An 8,745-nucleotide genomic window follows, 5' to 3' on the forward strand; every position below is an offset into this window, starting at 1 on the left:
GACTCGCACAATAGATAGGGCTGGGCCATATTATACCGTTCACGGTAATACCGGTACAATGTTAGGCAACGATAAGAAAATGAAATATCGCGATAGAATATGGGTCAAACGCACATGCACAGTGCCTTTGTTTTCATACGCACATGGCCGATTGTTGAGTGAAACGGATGAACCGTTGCAAAAATGGTGCAACTTCAGTGATGTGGAACTGGTTTGGTGTTTGTCCGTCAGATACACAACAAAGATTTGGAAGTACAGGGATGCAGCTGATATCAACCCATTTCAAGAACTTGCAAAGGCTGCTGTGTCTGTGTTGTCCTTGCCACACTCAAATGCTGAAGTTGAGAGAGTATTCAGCCAGATGAGTGTGGTAAAAAGCAAACTGAGAAATCGGATGTCCTTGCAGAGCCTTAACTCCATCCTGTACATCCGATATGGACTGAAGCTGTCTGGTGAGGCTTGCTATGAGCACCAGCTGCCTGACAATGTTTTGCAGCTTTTTGGCACATCAGCTGCATACTCATTTAAGTCAAGTGCTACAGTTGCTGAACCTGCAGTAGAGAATCTTGACAAAAATGAGGAAGACCCACTCTTTCTGTGAGCCAGCACAGCCTGGATGTCTGGAAAAACAAACAAACAAACCCAATCAGTCCCCAGCATTTTTTCGCATTGCCACTGTTTATTTCTACTGTCTGTTTTTGGTCCATTTAGATTGCTAATATAGTTTGTTAACAACATGATGGTTAAAAATGTTCTTCTTTTACCTTTATTCTTGTGTGGTTAAAAAGGAAAAAAAAAAAAAGCCAAAAAAAAAAAAAAAAAGTAACTCCGCCAGAGTGCCTATTTTGGGGCACTTTTGCCGGTCCCAAGCCCGGATAAAGGAGGAGGGTGGGAATTATGATATTAAAACAATAATTGCTAAAAGAAATGTAACTTGTAGTTGTAAATATAAATGCATTTAGGATGTTTTTCACTCACTTTATGTCTCGTCCATGGTGCTACTTCTCTCTCCTACAGCGTAGTTTACGAGCATGACCAATTATGCAAATTAGGCGATGACGTCATTTAGCGACTTCTAGGACAGCCAATAGCGATTTTCCTTACTGAGGAGTTGGCAACACTGCTGGGAATAGTCTGGGTCCTAAACTCCCTCCGCTTCTGGTCCCAAAGTCAAACAAACACTGCAGCATCACTGAGAGTAAAAATCTGTCTAAATTCTTTCATCTTTAATAAAATCATCAGCATTGCTGCTTTACTAAATGTAACTATGAAGTTTAACATCCAGGCATCCATGAAAACAGAATTTATTACATTTAACGGAGTCAGAAGTTAGCAGGAAGCTAGTTGAAGTTAGCTCGCTAGGTTCGCTAGTTACCTAAGCATGATATAGCATGTTCTGACTGAGAGATTTCAGAAAAAATTTAAACATGCTCTGCTATTAATTCCAACATAAATGAAGACAGGAAACTAAACAGCAGTGACGTTTGTAGGGTTACTGAAGTTGGGCTAGCTGGTATATAATGATGTGCTACGTGATCGCTAGCAACACAGCTATGTTAGCATAACATAAACAGTGAAGCTGGAGGATGAATGCAATAACACTTTTCCACTCGATAAAAGTTAACGTGAAGGTTCCTGATGGTTAGAGACAAATGCAATCGCATGGCAGGATGCTGTAAATGGACCAAACGTCAGTCAGTCAACTGAGATAATCTATCCACAATACGAAGTTAGTCATTAATATACTGCAACAACATGGGAATAGAGCAGCTGTGATAGAATACAGCATTAATGAATCAATGGTACAGAAGTGGAGGAAGCAAGAAGAATGAGTTGAATAAAGTTTGATTTATCTGACTGCTTTGTTTCACTTAATGTGTCTTATAATCAAGTGCACCTTATGGTCTGAAAAATATGTATTTGACCTTTTTATTTGGCACACTGCAGTTTAATGTTGCAAAGCACCTCTTTTTAACTTCATTGGATATTATACATGGTTATGCTCAGGATATGTCAGCCCATTTCTACTGGAAATGCCTTTTGGTTAAACTTTCAGCAAGGAATTTGCATTTGCACTGTTAAATTTTTATATAGCTTTAATGCATATAAAAAAAACAGCTGCTTGTTTAAGTGAAAATAAATGGATGGTGTGTTTTTGCGCTAGTAAAGTTGTAGAGTTGTATTTTGTCTCGCATCAATTATATTGTCAGTTATATCGTCATCGCAAATTTTCAAATATATATCGTGATAAATATTTTTGGCCATATCGCCCTGCTCTAATTGTAAGTACAAAAAGATGAAAGACATCACTGCTCTCCACATTTTAAATGCAGATTTTTGTTTAGATATAAATCATGTTGAAATTTTAAATGTTAAATGTTTAATCCCTCCTTTAAGTTTGTGGACCTTTTAACGGTCTCGCAGCAGACGTGCTCTAAGTTCCTTGACTCGAGGGATTTCTTTTGTGTTTCCAAAATCAATGTTGTAGATTGTGGTTTGAATGAAGGTGTAGAAACTGGTAAGAGCTTCATCATATGAGAGGCTGAAGACAAAGTGTGCTTTGAATAGCCCATCAAAAGCAGCCACTGAAGTTGGAGCATCACATGGTATAGCTTTCTGGTCTGCAATGATGAAGAACCTCTGAAAGTTCTTCTTTTGCTCACCAATGCAGAGAAGGAAGGGCTGCCTGGTGTCAGCTTTCTCCAGGAAAGTAGTGAGGCTGACGCCTTCCTGGAATTTAAATAGTACATTTCAGTCATGAGTAAAATTTTCTTTTCAACTGTTTGGCTTTCATATAAGGTCTATGGGCCCAAGCAAGTAACCTGTCTTAACACAAATAGATCCAAGTAGAATAAAAAAGAGTAATGCTTTATTTGTTAAGTTCACATTCTTCTGTTTGCAGGAGCCACGAGTGTGCACTGACCCCAGATCTGTCGATTAACTTCTTTTGGAAAGGAAAGCCCTGACAGATTTTATCTCTTCTCATATCTATAGATACAGCATGATTTCATTTTTATCTTGGGGCTTACCATGTTACTAACTTGTGCAGCAAACAGACCAAAAATCATTAATTATAAAAAGTTGTTACAAAAAAATGCTAATAGAGCATACCTTGACAAATCTCACAAGATCATTGGCTGCCTGTGCAGAGCTTTTTTTTGTGAAACACTGTCCAAATTTACCCCAATCATTTGAAGGCTCTGGATCAAAAGATGCCCCTCAACACAAGGACCGGATGGAAGACTTTCTGCGATGACTTTTTGCTTGAAATATGAAGGCCACTTTGTAAGAAATCTTCCAGAGGCTTCATCTCCAAGCATAATTGCAAAACTCTGATCAATCTATTAATAAGACAAAACAGCAACCAAAAACTGGTTACTTAACTGTTCTTGGCTAAATGTTATATTTAGTTTAATATCATGAAATGTCTATAAATATACTCACCAACCCAGGTGTATCAAGGAAATGAGGGAAGACATCCAAGATTGATGATCTTGCATCAAAAGTGGCTCTCATGTTCTCTTTAACCACAGACCTATCTGTTGAGTGTCTAATAACAGACAGAGCCTCTCTGCACTCCTCACCAAAAAACTGTCCACTAACAAACAAAGATTCTCTTCAGGTTTTGGACTGTCCTGAAGTTTGGCCTGGGACACCCACTAGCACCATCATCGATACTGTGTTGGACAGTCTTGAGTCTCCAAGCAAGATAGCCAGTATTGACCTCCGGATCATAATAATGTTCCTGCTCATGCATGCACATCAGTCACACACACAAAAACAAACAAAAAACATACCCAACAAGAAAAATGGAGCAAAGGAATACATATTTAGTACCACTGCATAAATTACAGAGATGTTGCGTTTCAGCGCTAACACTTACGTAACCATTTTTTGAGTACTGATCTTGGAGATATGGAAAAAGTGTTGCAATCCCCAGTGCACAGTTAGTCAGTCCTCATTTCAAAAACAAAAAAAGTGGACTGATTGATTCTTATATAGCGCTTTTCTACTCTCACGGAGTACTCAAAGCACTCTATACAACATGCCTCACTCACCCAATCATACCCATTCTCACAAGCACTTTATCTACACTTAGTGCTTTGTAACAACATTCATACACATTCATACTCCGATGGATGCATCGGAGAGTAAGTTGGGGTTAGTATCTTGCCCAAGGATACTTGACATGCAGACTGGAGGAGCCAGGGATCGAACCACCGACCTTCCAATCAGTAGGTGACCTGCTCTACCTCCTGAGCTACAGCCACCCAAAAAGTGTATTGCTATTCTGCTCACTCAACACTGCTTTTTAAGATCATCAAAGAATTCTTACCCGTGTGATTCCATCATATCTGCAACCAGTATGTTGACCATTTGTCGACAAGTTGGATCTGACAGTGTTTCAGTTTTGTCGTATTCATTGAAAATTTCCTCACCCTTTGGGTTTGACCTCAGGACAGTATACATTTTCTGTTAAAAAAAAAGATTCATACTCATTCATACAGGAAAAGACATAGGGAAACATAGTTAACATTAAAAATGATTTTAATTTTCACACCCAAGCCTCAACTCTCGTGGCCTGGGGGTTGGGGACTTTAATTTTATCCAACTGTTCATTACTTACTTACTCAAGAATAGGCATGTTTTTGGCTTCACAGACACTCCTCTCACAAATTAAAACTAGCTAGTAATTAAGCTGCTACAATTTCAGATCCTAATCCTATAAAAATGGATTTGGAGCTCTACCAATCTGAATTTTCCTACTAGGTGGCGATTTAAAGGATATTTGTTAAAAGCCCCCGAATGTATTACTTTTATGAATATTAAAATAGACATGTATCTGGAATTAAACTTAAATACCTCCTCACATTCAAATATACAGGAAGCGCTTAAAGCTTATATGAGAGGTCACATATTTCATGTGTCTCATATAAAAACAAACACAAAGGGGAGCAGCGTTTTCAATTAGAAAACGATATAAGGCCTTTGGAAATAGATCATTCGAGAACAAAACAAGCAGAATTACTTAGTACCATAAAACAAAAATTAATTTTATGTGATGATATGTCAGAACTAGATATCATTATGATGAATTTGGTTGTAAGGTTGCCAAACTACTATTGTGGCAAATCAAAAAGGAAGATACTGAAAGATACATTTACAGTATTAAAACAGATGATGGCAGAAAGAAATTCAGAATTTCAAAACTATTATCAACCGTTATATACAACTGACCATGACAGTGACCATAATACGTCAATTAACTCCACCAAAGATTTGCACATCTGGTCAATACATGCTAGAGAAAGAAATATCTTGCTGTTAAATTGTTAAAAAAAACAATAAAGCCCCAGGCCCCGATGGATATCCAATTGAATACTTCAAAACCCATTGTGTAACATTGAGGACACTCACAGAAGAACCCGGGCTAACCTCAAAGCACCCAGAGGTGGCAAAGTACAGACTTTGTTTACTTAAGTAGATGTAAAGATACCTGTGTCAAAAAATACTCCAGTAAAAGCTGAAGTACTGAAGCAACTTCTTTACTGTTTACGGCGCTCAATTTTAAATTAGCTGCCACTATAACCCAACTGAATGTTTTAACTCAACTTATTTTATGAGTCCTCTTATCTGTAAGATTTCATTCATGTGGGAGGTGGAATATTTTCTCTGTATGCATGAAAACTAGGTTGAGTTAAGGTAGCGCTATGACCTGAACTGTTACAACCTCAAGTTATCCGCTACAGGTGATCCTGACTCATGAGTTTGTTGCAAAATGCCAACTTCCCTCTGGTAAGTGTCTCTGCACCTGGCCTGTGTGAAACAGATGAGCTAATATCTGGAGCCGAGCCAGCATCCTTCTACGAAAAAGATGAAACTGTGAAATAAGCTATTGTATCGCTCTTTCCTTATGACTTTCTGTAAGGCTATATAACACATAGAGTGTCGGACACTCGATACACAGTCTTGGGGTGTGGGTGTAATCTTATGTGTGGAATTGTGTTAGCACTCACGCCAAGAGTGAGCCTTGTCAGGACCTGTTATAAGAGACTGCGGTCTAAGTGATCCTGGTAAACAAGCTCAACTAGGAACATGCACACAGACAGTGATACTTTGGGAACAAACCCTGAAAGGACTATTTTAAAAAAACAAACAATCAGAAAGTGTCAAAACGAGTTGTTTGAAAAAAGTTCTCTCTCTTCAGCTGTACCACCAAACTAAAATTGCCACTTTAGGACTGTCAGTCGATAGATAAATTCCACTACCAAGCGCTCTAGTCCCCAGATAGGAAATACTTGCCATCCTGATGGTGCCTGGATGCTGCTACAATTTCTTTGTTCATGTTTTTGTGGCCACGCTGAGGTTCAGTGGATTTTACTGATTGCAAGTCACGTCTCCTTTCCGGTCTAAATCTCTGAGGAATGAGGGCTCTAGTGACGCGACAGCAACTGGAAGAAGATTTCCACAGCAAACTGATATTTTAGCTCAGAAGTGAATTATCTTTCAGTTACAGATACGTTGGTTGGTTAATACATCAGCATCTTCAAGGGTAATTATATGAGCAATACTGCAGATTTGTTATTCCATCACATAAATAATCACATTACATGGTAAAAAGATATTTTATTGTAACAAGTACAGCTTGTGGTGTTTTTCCAGTTTCTTGGGGGAAAGTAATTAAAAATAAGTCAGATTTGCTTCAGTTATTTGATTTGAATATGAGATTTTGTTGGAATAAAACTGAGGTTTCCGTAGAAAGAAAGAGAAAAATTTTGCTTTCTTAATTTCAGTGCGAAGCCAAAAAAAGGTCAGAAAAGTTTGCTTGTACACACTCATCCCTGAACCTTGTGTTTCTTTACATTGTATTGTGTAGTCACGTTGTATACTATTGTACAATAGTACAGTAAGTAGCTTTATAAGTGTTAGGCCCTTTTTGGAGTCTTAAAGTATTATTTGTGTCATGAAACGTCTGTGTAAAGCATGCAGGATAGCATCCAAATGCAGACTCATAGGCGAGACTTTAACTAAAAAAAACACAGCTTTTATTGCTGAATGGAAAATACTGCAAAGAAAAACTGGGGAATTACGGGAAACTAAACAAACTGAGAAACACACAGCCATGAGGGAGACTGCGACGCAGGACAGAGGGAGACACAGACATAAATACACACGAGGGCAAATGAGCGAACACAGCAGAAGTTGACATAGACTCACACAATTCGCACAATATGACACCGGAGGAAGGAACGAGATGGACTAGAGAGAAAACAGAAGGCGATAACGGAATAACAAGGGGAGGGTGAGGAAACAGTTAAGGGGGTCGGGACACATAGAGAGAGCGAGGGAGACATGACGGGCTGAGGAAACATGGATGAACATGACCGACACGGGAGACATGGAATGAAAGACTAGGACGGGAAGGGAAACAAGACACAAGGACACACACCAAGAGGGACACAGGGGACAAAGACACAAGGGGACTCTAATAAACAAGGAGCTATAACAGGGCAATATACAATAACCTCAAGACTAACTAAATGAACTTCAATCTAAACCATAAACACAAAATCAGAACAAAATACAAGAAAACTCAAAACGCTGGGTTAAATGACCCAGGACCATGACAATTTGCATAAATTAAGTAATTATGATCTAGTAACACTATATATATATATATATATATATATATATATATATATATATATATATATATATATATATATAAATAATAGTAATAAACATGAAGTCAGGGATCAACCCTAGTAAATATCAAAAACACAATAAAATAATTCTGTAATTGTCTTATCTTATGATGATTTCAGAGGACTTATAAATGATACAGATTTAGTTACTATTTCAGTGCAAAAGCAACCAAAGAGCATTTTCATCACAGATGATCTCCCTGATAGCAGAACATCCGTACAGCCCAGCAACCACCAGAAAACAATCACGTAATGAGACTTTACAATCAGCTCAGAACTGAAACCTGCTATTGCTTCCATGTTTCTGTGTCAGCAAATTATAAAAACATTTTACTGGTGGCAGCCTTTGAACCACCAGCTGCTGTCGGAGTTTGCAAAGATACGTCTGCAGCTACAGTATCACAGCATGGCAGGAAGTGATATAATGAGGTTTAATCTAAGATACGTATTTAGTGCCATGTTGTCCAATCCATCTGAATCATATATCTACAAGCTTGTCAGTTCCAGCGTATTTTTCTATCAGATGCAAAACAATGATGTCAAACATCAACGACCTCAGTCACACGAATAATAATGAAAGCATGACTGTGTTTTTACACTACGTCCACACAGAAAACTGATCAGAAATCAAGAAAATAATCATTAAGGAATTGCAACCAGGAGTATCTTATTGTTGTCCATCCCTTAAACAATATTAAATACAACATTACAAAAAAGCTAAACATGACTTAAAAACTTTATAAATAATCACAAATAAAAGTCAAGATATTCATATAAAATAAAATGATGATTTTAATATTTAAATAATATTGCATTTTGACTTTGATTTACCGTCTTACAGTTGAATATTTTGTAAAACTGACCTACTGAACCATTCGCCTCTGTCAGTGGTGGCTGTGGCTACAATGTAGCTGCCATCACCAGTGTGTGAATGTGTGTGTGAATGGGTGGGTGACTGGATGTGTAAAGTGCTTTGGGGTCCATAGGGACTAGTAAAAGCGCTATACAAATACAGGCCATTTACCATTAATGTGCAGTG

General features: G+C 38.0%; 1 pseudogene; it reads right to left on the reverse strand.

Moving 5' to 3' along the window:
• Positions 1-2,409: 2,409 nt before the first annotated feature.
• Positions 2,410-4,072, reverse strand: LOC118455234 (uncharacterized; annotated as a pseudogene).
• Between the last annotated feature and the right edge of the window lie 4,673 nt (positions 4,073-8,745).

This window comes from Neolamprologus brichardi, chromosome 23, assembly GCF_056152115.1.
Source record: "Neolamprologus brichardi isolate AB-2024 chromosome 23, ASM5615211v1, whole genome shotgun sequence".
Taxonomy (NCBI): Eukaryota; Metazoa; Chordata; class Actinopteri; order Cichliformes; family Cichlidae; genus Neolamprologus; species Neolamprologus brichardi.